A 23,669-nucleotide genomic window follows, 5' to 3' on the forward strand; every position below is an offset into this window, starting at 1 on the left:
ACTTATGCTCGAAAATATTTCTTGCGGTCGACTGTAAGGTACAGTGCCTCTACCATGAGTTGCCATCGAAAACTTGTGTTCGTATACTACAGTCGATAGAGTTTAAACGTGGATCGATGAAGTTTGCATTAAAATCATACCATGAGTTCAATTACCGTATACTTTACTCGTCAGCGATAATTCGATGGTTTTTTGATGTCATGTTGGTGAGCATGTTAACGTATCCAACTTCACACTCTATGAATGGATGAATGAAAGAACGAATGCCGCTCCTTTCTAACTATATAGAAAAGACAGAGTAGGAAATAACGAAAATGTCAAAAATAACACTGCAAAATTCAAGTGTCCTAGAACAGTGCTTAAGCTGAATTAATATGATGATTTTAAATTTGTATTGTTTATTTCTTGTCATTGCGACTTTGACGCAGCTGTTGTCATGACAACAGACAACAAAATATGTTTTGTTTAAGAATTATTGATGAATAATTTTCCACAAAAAATTGGATTTTATCCAGGATAGGAAAATGACCTGCGCCTATCCGTTTAAACCGATTGTAGAATTTATGGAAAGGTAAGTTAAGTAAAAACAAACATACTATGTAGTGGAGTAATCTAGAAATGAAACGAATAATTTTGAGCTGGTTTTTTTGGAGAAATACAACCTTTCCAGCATAACTTCCACGTGCCTAGCTAAAATTCAGTAATATGAGTGCTAGATTTATATTTTCTAGATACAATAAAGTTGTTTTTCTATAGATATGGCGATCTCAGTATGCCCACTAAAGGGCCCCAAGAAAGAGCCAACAATAGTCAACGGTGGGTGGAACTAACGGACACGCGAACGTGAAATGCTGATGCCACCGGCGACACCAAAACTACTGAGAAATTGAGAAAAGTGTGTATAATTACCTACTACTTACTATATTCATTTTGATTGCTTTTATCTTATTTCGTCATTATTATTTGTAATGTTTATTTTTTAAGGTGTGGAGTGACTTTAAACAGCAAGAAGAAGGCAACTCGCATACACAGAGCTGCCAAGGGAACACTGGACTGGTGGCGGTCCAGGTTCTTCCCTGAAGCCATAGGATTTAGAGCAGAGTGCTTACCTACTTGTAAATTAAATCCATAATAAAGACCTAGGGTAACTGGATGGATATACCTACCTTATTATTGTAAAACTTAAGATATTATAATTAATTAAATACATTATATTGTTTAATTCTTTCATGGTCACTAAACATACATGGCAGCAATCTCGTCAGTAATAATAATTAAGTAAATACATATCTTACTAATACCTACCTACCTACTTAATATTAAAAATGCGAAAGTTTGGATGTCATTATGTCCAGATGTTTGTTACTCTTTCACGCAAAAAGTACTGAACGGATTTTGATGAAACTTTACCGTATTATTGTTTATAACCCAGATTAACATATAGGCTATAATTATGACGATCTGTCACAAACTAAATTTCACGCGGACGAAGCCGCGGGCAAAAGCTAGTTGAAAATAAAATGATTAATTTTTATTGACGCTTCATTTACCTCGCCTCGGTCAGCACATCTCTGGTAGAAAAGGCTCAGGCTGTACAACACTAATGAGCATTTTCAAATCTCTGCTACACATCCTCGTACGATACATTTTCCTCGCACAGCTTTGGTGGAAACCCGCACACATTTTCACAGCACAGCTAGACATCTTCGCACGACACAATTCCCTCGCATATCTCTGGGAAACGTAGCATCCTCTCCCTCCCCCAAGGATCTCCACAATGTGCCCGCATCCAGGTTCTTCCCGCGACCTTCACCAGATCGTCGGTCCACCTAGTGGGAGGTCTGCCCACATGCTGATAACATGTTCCATCGTAATAAACTTCTTTCCGACATAATTTAATAAAGAAAACACCTAAAATGACCTAAAACCACAATTTTATTTTGCTTTTCACACGTCAATAAGCCAGTGAGTTACGTTACTGTGACAGCTAAGGTATTTTTCGATGACATCTTTGAAAATTGCAACTCATGGTAAGTTATTTGTAATGAAACTTAATAAAAACTTTAGTCGCTATCGTATTTAATTAGATTAGTTTTTTACCTAACGATTTGAGATGAACTCATGGTAGTGTTTTTAGTTTTGCTGTGGTTCAGCTACTAACCGCTAGAGGCGCTGTACAATTTGCCATACATTTTTTTACGCCCTCGATAGCGAGATGCTCGGTAGGTAAACTTATGGTAGAGGCACAGTTTATAAGAGTGAAATGAAACATTTTTAATTTTCAATCATTCTGTTCAGTTTATTTAACTCTCGCGGGCTATCAAAATCATCTTCGCGGTCGACCTCTTGGCCATCACTGGTCTAGGACTCTAGAATTTGTCCGTATAATGAAGTAATCTCTGAAACTACTGAACCGATTTTGAACATTCTTTTACGTTCAAAAAGCTACATAAGGGTAACATAAAATATCTTCAAGCCCTAAAATGTAAGGCAGCTGGTCTTCAATAAATTGATGTGTAATTTTACACCAAAATCACCTGTCTGTATTTCATAGATAACTATAACCACCGTTTTAAAATTGTACCAACCATGGAGTACTGAAAAAACGCACGTAATAATGAGCCTTATTCAAACTGCATATTGGTACTAATGTAGGACGTTTTTTACGTGCGACTAAATCACAGCTCCACAAATATGGGAACTATGCGACTTCCCACACAGCCCATTGTTATCTAAGCCTATTAAGTATATTATGTAAATACGCATTATGATTTAAAATAAAATTGCGTGGATACGCGTATTAACCTATTAACCTTACGTTACTAATTAAGATAGGTAGTAATTTATAAGTATGATATAAAATACAAAGTTAATGTTTTAGTGTGTGATTCCATACACAATTTTATTATAAGTTGTATTCTATGATAGTAAGTTAGTGAGTAGTGACCTCATTATTATGCGAAATTATTTCGACAGATTTTTTTGTCGATCATGTGAGAAAATCATAAATTCCGTGAGTACCTATTATAATCATATACATAGCATATTTTATGAACAAATAGCCAAATTCCTGTAAATCATAATTTTTTTACACTTTTTTGTTTGTTCAACGCAATAATTCCGCAACGTAATTTATTAATTAATTAGAATTCAGTCAGTATTGGCTTCTACTACAAAAAATGCATAAGATATTTTTTGTACGAAATATAAAAATATTCACGTTCCTTTCATTCGCAGGTATACAGCACATATTATATATACAGGTTGATTAATCTATTTATTTAAATACATTTTATTCCTACAGAAACTGGCAATTTGTAGGAGGTTAATTTTATTTTTATTCTGAAAATTTTTCTACTTCGTCGTTCTCTTGGAAAAATTTGATGCATTTGAACTATCACCAATGTTCAACCCTGTATCTACAGTACAGTCAGTCTATCCCCGAAGGGCCCCACCCAAGTATTTGTTCCATTATTGTACTGTCAGGTTACTAGGATAGATCAGGTTAAATAATATTATGATAGCCCGAACAATAATATTACTCAACGCATACATTCATTGTATCCATCGCCCGAAGCTACTTTATTGATAAAACAATTAAAATAACGCATTAGCACTTAGCAGGAGTTATCTTTTCTCTGGAATTAGTGTTATTTGTTATGACTGGTCATTATTATGGTACGTAATAGGTAAAGATTTTTGTGCGATGTAGAGTCAGTATTTCGTCCACAAAAAACCATAATTGTTTACTTTGGGAAGTTAATTTAAATTCTGTAAAATGTAGAGCCGAGTCAAATATAAAAAAAATCGTGAATATAATGACGCGAGAGTTGTTACTGAAGACTACAAAACTTTTTTTATAAATCTAGAAACTGAAGACTTGAAGTTCTGGAGAGACAAAGATACATTAGTTAATACATAATAGTAGTTTTAATTTGGAAATCGCTTCTCTATAGGCGAAGTAACTTCATACAAAACAAGGACGGAGCGAACCGATCACGCAATTCCAACTGTCACTTACTTTGTCTAGCTCTAGGCCCTAGAGTCTAGGGGTTCTGAGTTTCATTATCACACAATATTGTCATCGAACGTATCCAATCGAACTCTTCAGATCGTCTCTCACAACTCACAATCAACCCTGTTCTCACAAAAATAGCAACAAAATACTCGAACGTGTTGTAACAATGGCGCCCGCGCTTCCTGCACCGCACAAAACATTGGTAATACGCTCCCGTACGTAAATTACGCGGTGTTGTGTGCAGTTACGCGGTTTTTCTCGCTCGTTCAATGTTCACTGCTCTGGCGCTTCCTCATTTGGCTTCCTATCATTTAAATGTATCTGTCATTGGTTGCGTACTTCTTCAACCGCCTGTTACATACATCATTCGAACGCTACCTGTTGTAAACCACCATCTTTGTTTCAATGAAAGCCAAACATAAAACAGAAACATTAGGGTTCTGTTATATCCACTTTGTTAATGTTTTTGTTGATGTAACTTCATTCAATAATATTTTATTGCTTTTTGTTTCAGATTTGAAAGTAAACCAAACACATGCTGGTAAGCAATATTAAATGAAATACTTCGTAGCATGATACAAAATGTAATTTAGTTCCAGCTCAAACAATTTGTGTCCAAAAATTTTGTAGAGCTTTAAACACATTCCAGTATATTTTGATATATTTAATTGTATTCATCTTTCGAGATTCGATCGGCCGTTTATCATTACCGCATAGTGACTAACACAATCTTTTCTCAATCCAATAGCACCTATGATGGAAGTTTTGCCCCTAATTTGGTCATAACAATACTTGTACAGTCGACAGCACATCAGTCTATCAATTTTCGTTGCAAAATAGCTCCTTTTCCAGCCACATAAGATGCAACAGTGTTTAGCTGTTGTTTAGTGTTGAGCTGTCTGTACAGTCAACGTCAAATAGTTCGTAAAACCCAAAGTGGCCAAAAATTGACTGCACAACCTTATTCCAGCGGTAACAAAGACGTGTTGCGAACTTAGGGCTATATTTCACCGGGACACCATGGCGGCGCAACCAGTCGCCGGCTACCGGCTACCGGCTAGCTTTGCGCAACCAAACGGACACCAAGTGAGTAACTCTCTATAGAGCTGTATACATTTTGTTGGTAGCCGGCGACTGGTTGTGCTGCCATGGTGTCCCGGTGAAATATAGCCCTTATTGGCTACTTCGGGTGCCACGAACTATTTGACGCTGACTGTACTCATTATGCATATCGTAGTATGTGTGAGAACCGGCCGGGCCAGTTAGCCTTGCGGATCCGCACCAGACGAGCGTTTCGTCAACAAAAACCTGAATACCGGTCTACCATGCCTGACGAAACGAAACAAATCTTAGGAGATAGCGCTTGCGCAGCAATATAATGGCGCTCGAAGGGCTTGCTTTGCTGTGGCAACTTAGAAACGTGACGTAATATTACGGTAAAACTAATTTGACACAAAAATAAAAGATTGTTCTCTGTCTCCGAGTATAGCAAAACTTCGACGGGTTCAATGTTCACCCAATGTCTTAGTAGGTAGCTCATATGAAGCGAGCAGTCGCCCGGCAAGCGAAAGATCGTTGATTCGATTCCCATCTTAGGCAATCAGATTTTAAAATATGTATATCATCAAGACTTTGCGACACATGTAGAGACATAATGTAGACACATTTGTTAACGATACGGCACGCTAACATAGGAAACCGTAGTTATATATCCTGTCCGGTAACGATTATCGGACACAGTCGATTTTTGTTACGGACAGCGCACCCCTCAAAGGAAACCATAAACATTATGTCCGGCAGTAATGAGTAGCGCCGTACAATTATCGGTTTGTAATGTTGCTTGTGTCTTCAACTGAGAGATTTTATTTAGTTAAAACGAAATATCTAAGTTATTCTTCTACTTTTGCCTTCTGCTTTTAGGTTCAAACGACTCTACCATCAACTCTGACGTCACATTCCATAAAACGCTATGAGGTGTCTCAGACATGATTATTAGATTTTATCAATTTCACCCTGATTCAGGGCCGCGCCGCCCCTGTGTGCGATGTGTGCGGCGCACACAGGCGCCAAGACAATAGGGGCGCCGCGCCGCTTCTGCCATCTAATTTTTTTTAAATGGAGTATAGAGTAAGTAGGTACCTACAGTATGCGCAACATAGGCCTTGTACACAACAAAACAAATATTACGCTTATTAAACAAGTCTCTCAATATTTATATTATGTTTATTATGATTCACGTTTATGGTTTCATTTTACGCTTAGGGTTTTAGTTTGATGTAGTCCCTAAGTCGCCTCTTACGACACCCGCGGGAAGAGTAGGGGTTGGTGACAAATGTATTCTACTCTGCCGTCACCACACGGCATCAAACAGAGAATGGGCAGCAGCGCTCTCTGAAAAACATCAATCTTTTAAACTGCGATCTCCAACCCGCCTGCCAAGCGTGGAGATTATGGCAAAACCCTCCACTATAGTGGAGGAGGCTCATAGTCCAGCAGTGGACTGTAAAGGGCTGTTGATGATGATGATGATGTTTTAGTTTACATTACTAAACGTTAAAAAGCGCGGCAGTTCTTTTGAACCTCAGATAAAGTACTAGTTATTTAGAACCGTAGAGGCGCCGAGTTTGTCATACAATTTTTTTATGACTATGAGTGAGTTTATGAACGCAACCCGATGCGATGCGTGCGACACAAGCGAGATGGGGTCACGGGGATTCCCCGCCACGGGGATTTTAACGAACGAGAAAACGAGATAGCCAAGCCAAAACCACAGTATACAGGGTGTTTGGTGAAAGGTTAGACAAACTTCGTGGGTAAAAAAACTGTAAATTCTTAAAATTACCTTCTTACCTATGGGTAAGAATACAACATAGGATTCGATTTAAAAAAAAATTAAAGGTGATAATGGATTGCTAACTTAAAAACATGTCTAACTTCTCTTCTTTTTTTTAATTAGATATTGAAATTCGTCAAAAATTCAAAGTTTAGGGAAAAAAATGGAATAATAATACAAAAATTATAATTATTATAATAGGGTCAAATGGGCGAACTTGTATTCTTATACACCCACGAAGTTTGTCTAACCTTCCGCCAAACACCCTGTATCATTTGATAGAAGGTGTAAGGTGCGCATTGAATTATTATAATTGAGTTTACTTTTTCGTAGTAGGTCTTAATTGGCAAGCAGAACGAACGGGATTTACCTATTTAGTAAGCTAATTCCTAAGTGGTTTCCAGTTTTAATACACTTATGATAATATTATCTAAGTAGGTACTGTAAATTTAAATTCAAATTCATTTATTTGCACAGGAACATGGTACTGGGTGGCGCAAAAGTACTGGCACTAAAGAAAATACTTTCTTTTTTTTTATATGACATTTTCTGTCATTTTTTTGTTGAAAATTGTGTAGTGAACAAATGTAAAATACACTGAAAATAAACATGGACCGTTTTACTCCCCAAGAACGTGGAATAATTGTGTCAATGTTCTTACGGACGCTTTTCCAGGTCGAGTTATCTCTCGTTTTGGCGATTTGCCTTGGCCTGCAAGATCACCCGATCTGACCAGTCCAGACTTCTTTCTTTGGGGTTTTTTGAAATCTCGGGTGTATGTGAACAAGCCACAGACTCTCGCAGCTCTAAAAGAAAACATTCGTCAAGAAATAACGAACATATCGCAGGAAGTGTTACGGCAAGTAATGCAAAATGTCATAAATAGGGCTCAAATGTGTATCTACTCTGGAGGTCACCATTTAAAAGACATCATCTTTAAATCCTAATGGTACGAAATTTAATGGCACAAATATACATTTAAAAAAACCTAAATCTAGTTTTCTAATTTAGAAAAAATGTTATAGCTGAACCAAATAGGGTCTTTACTTTTGCGCCACCCAGTACAATACAGATGTCAGATAAAAACAATCAGGTTCAACATGTTTCGTCTACAAGACATGCAAAAATTTCATAGTCAATTACTTAATACTTAAAACTGGAGAACATCTATTTTAATCAAAATTAATAATTAAAATATTTTTAAAAAATTTAAATTCGTTTTTTTATGACGATTCATTAGAAAAGAGGCGCTTCATAGGTTCCGCACACAGGCGCTGCCGGCGGTTGGCGCGGCCCTGCCCTGATTATAGTAACCAACTTTGTAATAACCAACCAAGACATGGCCTTCGGATGAACATGGACAAAACGAAGCTTATATCGAACGTCCATGTTGCGCCCTACCCGGTGTCGGTTGGGAGCTCGATTATTGAGATTGTTGACAATTTTATTAATGGTCATATAATTAACACAACAAGGCAATATTTCAGTCACCCAATATGCATTGAACTACCAGTTGAGACAGCGTCTGTGATCTCTATCTTACTTGGAGATAACGATGTCAGTGACAACTTTTCCGCACAAATTGGGTACTCCTTTACATTGCAGCTCATCATAAAATTGTCTGCAAATGTCAAAAATAATCACGCGATGTCACATTACGAGTTGGGAAGAAAACTCGACCAACCTGTCTTGTCCAGTTACGCGACTTTTGGGGGAAACTTTTGACTCAATAACCAATTTTAAAGGGTACTTACGTCTCGTGACGTAACTGCATCAGTTTCATTTTCAATTATTGGTCTGGCAATAAACGCGGGTTCCGATTTCTAATTATTTTGATTATGCGTTTTTTTATTATTTATTATTCAAATTAAAGTGCGTCTCTACATAGGAGTGAATGAATAATTTTACTGTTGCGTAACTTTTTATGATTTGCAACAAAAAATAAGTAGACGTCTAATCACAATAAAACCGTTTGTCATAATAAATACTGGTTCGAAAGTAATAAACTGTTAATAAAGACTTATATTTTTGATTGAGTCTTTCGTAAGCTAAACATTTAAAAAGTTTGATTCCCACTAAGTAATACATTGATTGCGTGCACAACAGTATCGAATCGATTTAGATTACTCTGTGATTTGAAATAGAGCATTTAGTAATTTAGTGACTTCGAATAATAATAGATAGGTAACCAGTCGTAGTGATACTGGGACTTCATAGAACCACTCAACAAACTTCGAACAAGTGCCTGCTACTCGTATGAACAAAAAGTCCTTGACGTATTCTAACGAAGGCACCATATAAGTATACTTATGTCTGATTTCAGTGCGTATGCTATCGCCCGTCCAGGCATGAATGTGCGTCATTCATATCAAGGACGTTGACACCCGTGGGTGCACTCTTCACTCTTGCTTTCAATGCATGCAATTTTACAATGCTAATCAATTCGCAGAAATGCGTTCGGTCGGGCTGCGTACAAAGAAACTTTTCCCAGATATTTTGCAAAATACTGGATTAGTCATTTAGATGCTTTTGTTCATTTAGTTTAATCCTATGGGTGCTTTTGTCCTGTGCTGTGATGTGAAATACCCATTTTTGGAAAGTATTTTTTATGCAGAAAAAGGCAGATATTTTCACCGCAATCACTCCTGATGCTATAATATGCGATTTTCAGCAATGTTTTTTTTTTTCGTTTTATTTTTCTTTGCGAATGTGAATAATAGAGTCATTAACACACTTAGTGCTAAAAATAACATTGTAATTAAAAATAGCAATGTGCCTAAGTGACTGTATGGGTTTAAATGGTTTGACGTCAAACGCTAAGTAACGCACTTAGCTTTTGTAATAACTGACCGAGAGCATCCGTCGGTCGTTAAAACACAGAGCATCTTTCATGCAGCTCTAATTGACGATTTAGACTTGCATTACGCAGGCACTAAAGTTATGGATATTGCCTTGAGTGATTTCTTAATGACTGAAGTTAATGCTTCTATCTTTAGAAGGGGTTATTAGATATTCAGCATTAATGGTAATAAAATCCACATCTAAATGAAGAAATTTTATAGTGATTCCTTTGATTCATACAATCATGTTTAATTGAAGGTTTACATCCAAAAAAAAATTATCAATATATGCTTTTGTTTCATTTCGAATTACATTCGTATCTTGTTCTTGCTCCTTTTCAATTTCATCTCGAACACCATTAACTTTCTCTCAATGCTCAGATTCTGTGATATCAATAACCATTGCAAGATTGATTCCCACGCGTGTGGTAGCGACGTGCGAGCAACCTGACGATTCGATTCGATCGATTTACACGTGCTTGTTTACTGAAGTACTTAGTAACCGATTGAGTTGGAATTCTTGATATGACCAAGAAATGTACCTATTTAGCTACGCCCACGATCATTGTGCTACTTGTTAACAACTTAGATACCTTGACACTCCTTATGTTTTATTAAAATAACGCAAACAGCTTTGTTTTCATTGTCTCTGAAGTTGATTCAATTGATAATAACAATTTTGAAGCTTAAAGCTTCTAATAATTTATCAGATAAAACCAATTCGATTACTCGATTCCACTTATCGATATGGCACATCACTAAAAAGGGTGAAACTGCTCGCTGGGTGGCACCGAACCGGCTGGCAAGTGCGATAAACTCGCCTCATTTGTCATACCGGCCTGTCATATTCCCGATCGGCAACTGCAGCCGAATAATAATCACAACTTTCCAGAGCATTATTTGCTGCGCGCGCGCAGTTTCTAACCATAACACCATTTAAACTTGAAGCCTTTCAGCTAGACTTGGAAGCTTTCAACCCATATAAGACTTCCTAAGACGCTATTTCTCTATGTGCAAGTTGAATTACTGAGGTAATTGTATTCTGTAATTATAGAAACAACAGAATTCCTTTTTTATGATCATGATTCTCATAATTTAGGTACTGTTTTTGCCTTATCTCTATGTAGAATGTAGATGCTATCATAATTAGTAAACATCGTCTTGATACAAGTACCTACATCATTATAATAGATTTAAGTGTCGTTTGTCGGTTGTTTTTAAGCCTACTTTGGCTTCACCTAGGCCAATGTATCAACCAGGTCAAGGTGTCACGCTGGGTGCTAATTTCGGGCCACTTTTTCAAGTATTGCACAGAATTAATAAACTTGTTTATCTTTGCTAAAAAGTTGTTTTATCAAAATAAACTGTAACATTTCGTAACGGAATTAATTGACGACCCAATGCCATTTTTTCGCTGAAGTTTACTTTTGATTACACGAATAACTAACTTCATTCATTCTATTTAGGTAGGTATGTTCTGCTCAATTATAATCGTTCTAAGGTTTATTATCCTTTATAAATGGGTCGTCATGTTTTTTTTTTTTTTCAATAAAATAATTGTAGGTAAAATAATAATTTGATGTTTGTCATTCATTTACTCATCAGGTTGTGATGTAACTCTACCTACAGTATTTTAATTAAGATCCTACAATTCAGTGTCGGCTATTTGCCCTATAATTTCAAAGTTCTTGCTCAATCATATTTCATCTTAATTGAACAACCATCGTCTGCATAGTAGACCCATTAACAAAAGCTATGAAACGGAAAACAGGTGGCGCGTGCGTTGACCCGGGCACTTTCCCCATCCTGCAACCTGAGAGGGCAGACGACTTCACGCAATGCAACCTTTTATAGTTGATTGGCTAGACTGAGGGCTACCCTCAGTCAGAATTTGCCTAAACCTGACGAAACATTAATCGGTCGGTTTCAAACTGATCTTTAATCAGACTCTACCTGACTTTTTACTTTTCTGAAAAACCGCCCAAAAAAGGCGCACTCCTCTCCTTCACTTAGTTTTACATTTCGTAAATATGAACAATATATTTTCTCAAATAGACCACGTATAGGATACCAACCTGCTCAATTGACCGACTAGACGAGCTCAAAAAAGCACAAGCTTTTTTCATTCAACCACTGCCAATGGATTCAGTGGAAAAAGGGATTGTGTTTGTGGTGTGGTGCTTCTTGGGGGATGCTGCTAACACCCAGCAGTAGACTGCTATTATTGGCTAAACTAATAAATGATGATACAATCTTCCTGGCTTTATGTGAACTGCTACCTGATTGGATGGTAACCCTATTTCGTCCTACCCAGGCTATCGATTGGCGCGGTTACCGCCTATGTCCAGTTGCCTTGCATTACCCGTTATTAATTTACATTTTACAATCTAAACACGTAAACATGGCTTGTTACAACTTGCTACTTTCCTTAAGTTCCTTGAGATCCTCCCTCTCGTTCGCCTCTATTTCAGCTTATTTAGTAATAGAATTTTGAGAAAGAATTGTAATTAAATGTTTGCCTCGCTTTACCTTTCTGAGCATTTACGAGTTTGTCATCGCTAAATGGCAAATTGTCTATTGTGCTTAAAATATGAATGTTTTAGAAAACACGAATGTTATCTTTTAAACCTTACGTACTGGTTTTACACAAGTATGTGATAATATGTTCTTTGCAAAATTAAATTATCATTTTATCGACACATTCTTATGTTTGATTGTTTGTCATGAAAATGTATAATATAGTTCTAATAAAAGCGATTTTGCAACAAAATGTACAGCTTGATGTGCCGTCTATCGACTAGTACAGTTTAGTATGTTTGCATTTGGTTTGCTATTGCTAATATTATTCACATGCCGTCAATGTCTTACACAGTAGATTCATTACCCGTCATTTTTTAATTAGATAAATGCAGCTCGCGTAATTAACGGCTTTACGTTTTATGCTCTTTTGTAATGTATGTGCCTATTTCTTGAGTAGAGTGAACAGGTGTTGCCCAACTCGTCGAGCAAATAATATTACACAAGACACCAATTTTCTATAGTTTAGAAGTGAGCTCTGTTTTCTGCGATTGTCTCAAATATTGCCCAATGTTACTCTGGTACGAGTAGGCTCGATTCAATATCGTTTTATATTGGTAGATTTTCTTATAAATTTTTGGTGTTTTGATTTTTTACAAATCTATCGGTATGTTTTTTGACTCTACCATGTCCCTAAAATTATCCTAAACTATTTCATAAACTAATAAAGATTGTAGTCCAATCCACGCACGATTGCTCATCTTAGATCACGTTGTAAATGGTGGTTTCTGTTTACCGTTGTGAAATAAAAAACGATTGATATTACTATTGGCAAATCAAATAGAAACTTCGAAAGTGTTCGAAATAACTTGAGAATGCTGATCGATTTCTGGTGACAAGGCAGGAAACCTTAAGGCGAATCGTGCTTGCTTCCTCGCCGGGCTTCCATAGAATGAGTATGTGAAGTAATCGATATAGTGGTATAGGTTACACACCGAAAATTTACAAAGGAAAAGCTTAAGTTAAAAATAATCACAGAATGTAAATGGATTGACAAGCTCTAAATGAATAAAATAATTGATTTTACAAAGAGTAATAGTAAATCTTATATCCCTTCATATAAGATAACCGAATTAAATAACTAAATTTTATTACATTATACACCGAACAAGGTAAAAAACCTAAGTTAAAAAGACACGCAGAACAGAACCGGATTAGCAAACTGTAAACGAATAAAAGAACTGATTTACAGATAATAAATCTCATCCTTTTTCCACACAAGATAACTAATTCTTATTTAATAACGTAATGCTTAAATAACGTCAAGCATTACTGTAGTTAAGTCATCATTGGTAAAGAAATCTTACCGAAGGTCAGCCGCGCCTGTAGTATTTCAAATGATTTCAATGTTAAAATCGTTACACCTGACATTGAGATCATTATTTGTGTATTGGTCAAGAGTCAGCATAATTATGCCGTCATGATGGCACAGCAAAAACGGTAAACTACCGCACAGGGTTCCGTCAACGTTCGCGTTAGGATATTCAAAATTTTAAGCGTTCAAAGTTTAAAAATAGGTTTGTAGTTGATGTCGTGACTGAACAGTCAAACTTTCACCTTCGAGCTTTTGTCTATGATGATAATAATAATAACTCTGCAAAAGCACCAGCTACTAACGATAATTTGAAAATTATAAATAACTTGAAAAAATCGAACTGCCTAAGGCGGGAATTGAACCCACGAGATGCGACTCTTAACGCTAAAAATTAAATAACTACTAACGATGATGTTCGCAAGAAAGTACTTCTCTATTTACTTTAGAATCACGACGGCTTCCTACTAATTTATCGTACACTTAATACTTTCTTTCCACAGATTTGAGTATTTGGTAATTGTCTTTTTGTTATAATTTGTGATCTTCATTCTCCTCCGTTTCATTTCCAATATCTTTTGAAAACATCAAAGAACCTTTCGAAGTTTTTAATTGAAGGTACACAATCATTATATTTACATCAATTCTTCTTCTAATTTATGAAATTGTGTAACTTGTGTATCACATCTCAAGTCACAACCGTGATGTTAGACTTTATAACCCAATAAAATCTGATACAATACCCAAGAATGACAGCCAACAAAGTATTCTTAAATCCAGCATGGATAAGCAAAAACCACGTGAAACTGTAGATCATCTGCAGTCGACTGCGCAGCTTGATCGTCGCCTCATTACAGAGTTATGTGTTGTCTTCATTTTTTACGGTCGTTAGCATAACTTAGCAGCACGTTTATTGGATTAGCTCATAGACCAGCCATCATTTTAAATGGCCATATAACTGTTATAAATGTTTTTGATTCTGTTGCGGTGTTTGCATATTTAAAGTTTTTCTGCAATATCTATAAAGATTTGATTGCTATAACACAATTGTAATAAGTTAGTTAGTACTATTCCTAACAGGAAATTGAATTCTATGTCTTAATTATCTGTGTTTTAAAGCTCTGAAAATAAACTCACTCTCTCGTCAATCTACTCTGCAAAATGTAGAGCTTTGTTGATCGTTCATGACAGCACAACATCCGATATTCCCAGAGTTAAATATGTATAAAGACTTCATTTTGCTAGACATGGTCGATATTTGCCTTTCCATCATCAACAGAACTTATGCTCCATTCGTTAGTCCACAGGCTTAACTACGCGGCGCATGAGTGACCCACATTCCGCGGTAATTGGATGTATCGGAGTCTACCGCGGCCCGGCACGACACAGCCTGCCATTGTCCATTATTCAACGCTGACATGCTCCTTTACAACACTATTTGATCCAATATGGATTTTTTCGGCTTTCACGTAATCCGTTTTGGGAGACCTTGACCAGTTGTCTTCAAAGGTTTTACTTTTTTCAAATAGTAATGAATTAAGTTGTTGTGTCTGTGACAGCTGAACCTTTTAAGATGATAACGTAACTAAACATTTACTAATAGTCAAATATTGTTAAGGCGCACAAACAAAAAGCAGATTTTACACGCGACAACACAAAAACTACTCTACCGTAAAATTTGTCAAAACACAAAAAAAAAACACGCTCAGTTAGAATTAACTGTTAAACAGATAAAGGTTTCTAAAGAATTTACTCAGGTAGCCCATTCCGCTTCACCCAATTTCCACTAGGTCATGTCGGAGACCAGCGCTCGCCGGCAGAACCGCGGCAAGCCTCCCCGCGCGCGCACGCATCGCTCGCTCCGCGGCGCTCGCCGAACAAACCTCCCGCAGAGAACTCTAATAATACACCAACTATAACAATCATAACATGTGCCCATGTGTGTGCAGTGATCTTGTGATGTGATGTGTCTAAACGGATATTGCTATCCCCATTAAAGGTATGTAAATTACTAATTACAAACCAAACATCGCGCCAACATTAAAACTCATAATTATCGCGTGACGATAGAGCGATACTTACAATTCAACGTCAATAATTCTAGAGAAAGTCTCATCTGTATGTAGCGTTTTATCATTTATGCAAGAAAACTTGGCGGCGTCAATATTTCATCTTTTAGAACTTTCGATTCCGTGTGTGGTCTTTGATTTGGCTACATCTGGTAAATAAAAGTCATCACCATCACGAATTCACTACCTCCTCAATTACTCCTAATAACAAACAGAACAACATTGTATTGTTTATGGCTCTTTCTGATTATTCCAAAGTATATCTTCACTGTATTGGTTTAAGATCAGAATGCAATATACAAAATTTTACTATCAATTACTTATCTCGTTTAAGCGCAATCAATTCTCTAGCATGAATTCAAACGATAGTAAATCTGCTAGGCTCTACCTGAATATCGATTACCTAATCAACGAAAGTGTTTCAATTTATAGCCCCTTAGTTATACTTGTTTGTAGTGGATACAATGTGGTGAAAGTGCAGCTCCTTGCACAAACCCACGATATAGTTTAACGCGCTTGGAATGTCGAAAGGTCAAGTAGAAATGATACGCTTTTCTCTTTAGGGCTCAAGTTAAAAACATGCTCTGTTATAATGAGGTATACAAGTTCGTAAAAACCTTGCAGAAATGCGTCATTTTGTCGTGTCTTTTTAACGACCACAATTTTATTGTATGATGTTATTTTCCTTTTGAGCAAATATTTAGGCACGAATATTGTTACTGATAGCAGCTTTAACAACCAATCGATAGGAATATTTAAATAGTGATTAACTGTAATCGGCTACATTATCTCGACTCGAAATTTTTAAGAGTATCAAACGTCCTTGTTGCGTTTCATCACAATTTTATTTTAACAAATATGTATCATGCTTCCGTAAATAATACTATCATCTTGCAAGGCCATTTTCTTTAAGATGATTCATATTAGACGAAGTCATAATAACTTTTTCGAGCTTATCTGATGTTAAATTATATGTCATTTAAATTAATAACATTGCACCTACTGATAAGAGTCAGCATACAGGTTGCACACGATATTACCTGAAAATAAATGGCATTTAGTCGTTGTATAATTTATTGCGTGTTGAATTGAAAATTTTAGTTTTAAACCTAAGTACCTACTACTACTATCACGTAGTATTACATTTGTTAAACTTCATAGTCTTGATAACTTTTAAAAAGCTATTTCTGTTTTATACGAGTATCCGCGGTTATCATCTAAATCTTTGCATGCATGCCCCATAAAAACACCAGTATCTTTCCCGCCATCGCTCAACTAGATTGAATTGTATTTTTGGTATGCAATGGTTATTAGGGTCAGATGCAGTCACGCGCCACTGCCTCCAATCATTACCTGTGTGAAGTAACGCGTCTGTAATCGATGCAATATCTTTCGGATCTCACATGCCTTTGCGTTGCTCGGTTTCTGATTGAGTTGTTTCCAAATCATTAATAGAAATCTTTAAATCATTATTTATTTGAAATACCTAATTAGCATAACAAATTACAATCCTCTTCCAGATATCTTGCCTAATTTGTCGATCTTGTACAACTCAAATGATCCAATTGCCATGTTTGGGTCAGCGTTTAGTCTCTCTTATAGCGCAGCCAATCTATTAACGATAAGTCCTGTCCACTACAATGAATTGTTATTGTTTAAATTGGCAACATTCACCGTTTAATGTTGCAGTTGTAATTTGAAGGACCTTACAACATATCATTGTTCGTTTGTTTAAACGGACATTGTTTTGTCCATTGTTAAGATATCAGCTGGCCGATTTACAACTATTTCATTGTGTTCTTTAAACGAAGTGTCTTTTGGTAAACTTTTACGAATGTCATCATTAGTCGATGAAATTCTGAGTATATTCCGTTTAGTGATCAATGAACCGACCACATCTGCATCCGATGCAATTGCGGATATTAATAGAACTATTGCTTCACTTCCGTTGGTACAAGGATTTTCTGTAATAAAAGTTTCAAAGGCTACTAACTACTGTTTGATCAATTATCTATTTCCAATTGACCATGCATAGACATTTACAATTCGTTTTTTGGCTCTTTCAAGTAGCGATAAGATGGATTATGATTTGTTTTTTGTAAGATCAACATTTTTTTTATAAAATCCAGAACACTTCTGGAGTATCAGAATCCCAAACAAATGAAATTGCTTTTCTAGAATGTAACTTTTTTGACCTTAGATTCCTAAATGTTTCGATAAACAAATCTTTTCCCTGCTAATTTTGTCCGGCACCCATCGCATTGTTATGGCTAACAATGCGTATTGTACAAAACGCAAACATTATCCGGTCCCAGGCAGTAGGTAACCTTGATTCCTTCCCTGTAGTTTTGGGCTTCTTGTCTTAGTTATAATGGTATTCCTCATAATGGAAAGTAATAACGTGTTCATTCAACAATTTTTTACTCTGTTGGTAGTTGAAATAGGTACAGTTGTCACCTTATTCATTTCTCGCAACCAAAAAGGTATAATTTTCATTCGAATTATGGAACTACATAATTGGCGACACATTCGAAGAATGTGTCGCCTGTACAACGAAATCACAGTTTCTAATCACAATAAAATAGATATATTTAATGATAATTTACCTCGATTCAAAAAGTCAACAATTGGCATACTTTTAGAAAATATTAACTGACTGTAACTTTAATTTAACTATATTTTTAATAAAATTGTAATAGTTTTAGGCTTAGATTCATTTGCATGATTTTTACAACAACTGCTTGGCAATATTCCATGTTGTGTATACATGCTTTGGGATAATGTCTGGTTTTGCTTTTTATTTCATATTGTCATTGTATTGCTTAGGACATTGTCCTTTTTTGTATACGTAATAAAATAAATAAATAAATAAATTACTTGCCTTGTTCTCAAACTTTATACGAATTTAACACTATTAAACCGGAATGTGGAATTCCGGATGTAATGATTTCTTAATCGATATTTCTCTACAGGTTGTTAAAAACGTAGGTCAATCGCATTTTTATGACAAACACTTTTTGTTCGTTTTGCAAAAAATACCATGTGGCTCTATCGTAAGGATTTTGTTTCTCTATCTGTTTGCTTATCTATCATCGCTTGAGAAATGCAAATGACGTAGGTCCTTAATGACGTAAGCAAGCATAAAGTCCCTTTACATGGGATTCTCTGTCCCCATCCTACTCACTAAGCTCGAATGCATCGGTATCCGTGGTACTGCCCTGGACATTTTTGCCAGCTACCTTTCGAACAGAACTCAGTGTGTTAAAATTGGTGCGATTACCAGCGATGAAGAGCCAATCTGTTATGGAGTCCCGCAGGGAAGTATTCTGGGGCCTACACTATTCATTATATACATTAATGAGTTGTGTAGTATGTCAATCAACAACTGTAGCATTTTTACGTACGCTGATGACACGGCACTCCTAGTTTATGGCGATAGCTGGACATCTGCTAAAAGCACTGCTTCCAAGGCTCTGAAACTGGTCAAAAATTGGCTGACACGTAATCTTCTGACCCTTAACTTAGACAAAACCCAGGTAATACGCTATGACATTTCTAAATCTTCTAATAATGACAATCTACCTGATGGCCTCACTTTTCATACTTGTCAGAACGAGGATTACGTTGTCACCAGTCCATGTAAATGTAAGCCACTAAAATTGGTAAGTGCTGTGAGGTACTTGGGAGTCTATCTTGACGAGAGACTTGACTGGCATGTCCATATAAGCACAGTAACTACGAGAGTTCGGGCGCCCCCCTAAAAATGGGAGTGCCCCAAGGCTCAATACTGGGACCATTGCTCTTTCTGATTTATATAAATGATCTACCTTTTTATTCAAAGGACCTTTGTGAGATAGTATTATTTGCTGATGACACTTCTTTAATTTTTAAAACTGACAGGCGTCAGGAAATATTTGACGACGTGAATAATGCTCTTTCCAAAGTATTAGACTGGTTTACAACTAATAATTTGCTATTAAACGCAAAAAAAACCAAATGTTTAAAATTCACTATGCCTAATGTCAAACAAGTTAATACTAATATTACAGTAAATAATGAACGCATTGAACTGATAAACTCTACTGTCTTTCTAGGTATTACCCTAGACTGTAAATTACAATGGGGCCCCCATATTGCTGCCTTGGCGGGAAGACTTAGTTCAGCTGCCTTTGCGGTGAGAAAGATCAGAAACTTGACTGATGTTGAAACAGCAAGGCTTGTATATTTTAGTTATTTTCATAGTATTATGTCTTATGGTCTTTTACTGTGGGGCTCAGCAGCAGACATAGAATCAATTTTCATTTTACAGAAAAGAGCTGTTCGGGCAATATACGGTCTTATATTAAACCACGTGACTCGCTTAGAGAAGTTTTTAAAGAAATCAAATTTACTGTGGCTTCGCAATACATATTTGATAACATTAATATTATGTATGTCCGTAAACATATACATTTATTTACTAAGAAAAGTGATGTCCATTCATTTAACACGAGACATAAGAATAAACTTGCTGTTCCATCATTTATGTTGCATAAAATAGGTAATTCATTCTTGGGGAAATGTATTACCATATTTAACAAAATACTACACAACCTTGTCGAATTGCCAATAAACAAATTTAAGATATATATAAAAAATACCCTTATGTCCAAAGGATACTACAAGGTTCGAGACTATATTGATGACAAGGATGCGTGGTCAGTTGAGTCTGCACATATTAAATGTACTTAAATTTGACTATTCTTACCGTTAGATAATTCCTGGCAATAAGTAGTGACTGAGTTTGTTCCGGCGTTTCTTCTCAGCACTTGCCATAATGTTTGTCTCGAAGCGCTGGTAGGGCCCAAAAGATAAGGAGACATGTAAAGTGTGCCCCATAAGGGCTACCTTTTCTTTTTTTATTATTTTCTATTGACGTTCATAAGTGCCACTTGTGGTCTAAACTGAATAAATATTTTTGATTTGATTTGAAATTATAATTAACAGCACAAGTAACAAATAAATCAAGAAGTTTGGTCAGTGATCGCAGTATACGTCTATGTACATACGACGGCACTGGATTTTGTCGTTTAGAAATATCTTCAAAACTAGTACCTGACTTAGCTTTATGAAAGAAAACGTATCGGCAAAACTACGCATTTTTACAATTATTACAAAATAAAAAGCTTGAGTTAGTCTTTATTTTATGAAACTAGGTCAGATACTAGGATATTTAAAAGTATGAAATTAGGTAGGTATAAATTTTTAACAGAATGGAATAACGATCATTACTTTTATATAAATTAAGCACAATAAAAATATTATTTGCAAATTAATAAGAAAATTAATAATATACAGGGTGTTAGGTAAATGGGTATATGAGCCGACACTTGGGCAGGCCTGGCTCACTCCGCGCGGTACATCCGATAATTACCTACAGCGGAGCGCCCCGCCGGCGGGTATTATATTATATCAGTCAAGTGTCACGCGCGCGCCCGTCAGGACGCTGGCGTGCGTTGTAGTATGGTTATAATTCTATGATCGAAGTATTATTTAAAAATGGACATAAAGAGAAAGAAATATTGTGCGGCGTTCGGGTGTTTAAATTCGAAAAGAAATCTACCGGATTTATCTTTTTTTTTCGCTTCCCAAAGATGCTGAAAGGTATGTTGGCCATGTAGGTAATCAATAATTCTTAGGATAGTATAGGAACCTAACCTGCTATGACTACTGCTCAGAATGCGTTCGTTCGTTTCAGCCAAATGACGTCCACTACTGGACAAAGGCCTCTCCCAAGGTTTTCCATAATGAATGCATACTTACCTACATACGTACCTCATTACAAATAAGTAAGATTAATTATTTTTTCACTAGACAGCAACCCTAACAGCGTAAGAAGAGTTCAGAGGCACGCGATAGAAAGAGACAAAACTTGTAGGTGAATAAAATTGTAGGTACGTAGTGCTGTGCGAGCTGAATTCCACTGTATCGCGTCGTAGCAAGACTCGCATTTATTTAAATCGTCTTGCGGAGTAATCCTTCTGTACCTGTACTATTACTTATTCTGTGCAGTCAATAATTTCCTACTGTGTCTCAATATGGGGTGGAGCCCCAAAGACCACACTTTTAAAATTAGAGAGGGCACAGCGAGCTATTCTCAAAGTTATGATTAGGCAAAAAAGAATTTATCCCACAGATAAATTATACTCCGATTGTAATGTGCTCACAGTCAGGCAATTGGGGATTCTTGGTATGCTCCTGAGACGGCACTCATCCTTACCATTTGAACACCAAAGCTCAACGAAGAGACGGGCAGCACCGATCTGTCCTCGGGTTATTGGTCGAACTGCCTGGGCTCTACGTCAGTTCAAGGCCTTAAGTTCTAAAATTTATAACAAAGTGAATAAACGTTTAAGTATTTACCCACTTACCAGATATGAATTCAGGAGAGCAGTTAAATTATTTCTTCTTTCGTTAGACTATAATGAAACCGAATCGCTTCTTACATAGGATCAGGTTATGCAGATGCCACCTTACCACTCAGCACAGACTTGCACACCTCACTCACTTACACACTGATAATTTCACTCACTCACTCTCACTCACTCACTCACTCTCACACACTCACTCTCACACAATAACACGTTCATTCGTTAGTACTCTAATTGTTATGTAACCCTGTTTTACTAAATTTAAGTCTTCTTTTTCTTGTTTTAAAAGTTTTGGTTTTGTTTTAAAAGACTAACCAATCGGACCAAGTCATTGTATTTAAATCTTAGTTGAGGAATCACTGGCTACTAAGATACAGGTTGTAACCTAGTTTAGTAGTCATGGGACCCCCGATTATCATGCCACTTTTTGTAACTTTTGCATAGTAATACATGCATAATGTAACTTTTGGTTCAAATAAACGTTTTTATTTATTTTTATTTTTTTTTTTTATTCACTTTTTACGTTTTGAGTTCTCATGATAGTTTGGTGAACAACAAATTATGATCAGAGATTATTTTGAAGGAAATTGGGTTGTATTGCATTAATTGATCATTTTTATACAGTTGATTAAAATTCTCTATTTTAATCATTGAAAAAAATATTGGATATGTTTCCCAAATAAACACGTTATGATAAAATCTGGCACTATTTTCACTATTCCAAACCTAGTCAATGTCAAAACTTCATCTTTCATTAATGTCGGCTACCATGTTACCCTTTACTCGTATATCAACTGTATTTTTTTTTACAAAGAACATAACTGCTGTTGATATTCTAGCAACTAGTGGTTAATTAGATATTAAAGATGTAAGTAGTTTATGTTTATTATACACTGTACGTTAGCTATTATAGATCGTTACGAACACCTGCCTTATACAACCACCCTATTCAAGCAATACACAAGCATGGTAAAAAATAATATGTATATTAGCAAGTTGTTATGTTAGCTGACGTTACAAGGTTAAGTTTTAACTGACATTTATGTTAATATGCCTGTTTACCCATGTTACTCTTACACTTAATTATTACTCCTATGTAGTTTGCTGTTAGCAGGTTATTCACTCACTAGTAGTATTTTTCAATGTCTTTACAAAAACCTAGTTAAATAGCTCATACCAACACCAAAATTTATCAATCTATAACAAAACACAAGGAAATCTACAGGCCAAGTCAAGTTACTTAAAATTATAATTATGTACTTACGAGTATAATACTTATTTTTGCAAAACCACATGGATGAAGTACCGCCGACTAAACTGAATGAAATAAAGAGTTCATTGGCCTTTTTACCTCCATACATATTTTAAGGATAATAGTTACTAATAACAAAAACTTAACATTCACGTTGGAAAGGTTGTAGCAAATTCTTGATTAGTTAATAAAATTACCTACTTAGATAACACCTTATACATATACCATACCTAAACTAATACAGAAGGTTCTGCATTATAACCATTGTTTACTGTATAACCCATACATGCAGGTGTCAGATTTTTGTGTAATTTGGCATATTTACAGTTTCTTTTATTGGCTCTGTGCACGATTACAG

At 36.0% G+C, this 23,669-nt stretch overlaps 1 protein-coding gene across 6 annotated transcripts in view; it reads left to right on the plus strand.

Moving 5' to 3' along the window:
- The window catches only part of LOC114361190 (uncharacterized), a 99,341-nt gene that overhangs the window by 58,830 nt on the left and 16,842 nt on the right, over positions 1 to 23,669 (plus strand). For 4 of the 6 annotated variants that reach the window (XM_028316163.1, XM_028316165.1, XM_028316161.1 and 1 more), the window contains one exon: positions 4,533 to 4,559. The exons of 1 other annotated variant lie outside the window; for it this stretch is intronic. The gene's annotated coding sequence lies outside the window, so the exon portion shown is untranslated. Of the gene's footprint in view, positions 1 to 4,532; positions 4,560 to 15,387; positions 15,580 to 23,669 lie in introns of those variants that run through there. One more of the 6 variants, XM_028316162.1, reaches the window with a different exon arrangement.

Source organism: Ostrinia furnacalis, unplaced genomic scaffold, assembly GCF_004193835.3.
Source record: "Ostrinia furnacalis isolate ACB-3 unplaced genomic scaffold, ASM419383v2 OfSCF5444, whole genome shotgun sequence".
NCBI classification, from domain to species: domain Eukaryota; kingdom Metazoa; phylum Arthropoda; class Insecta; order Lepidoptera; family Crambidae; genus Ostrinia; species Ostrinia furnacalis.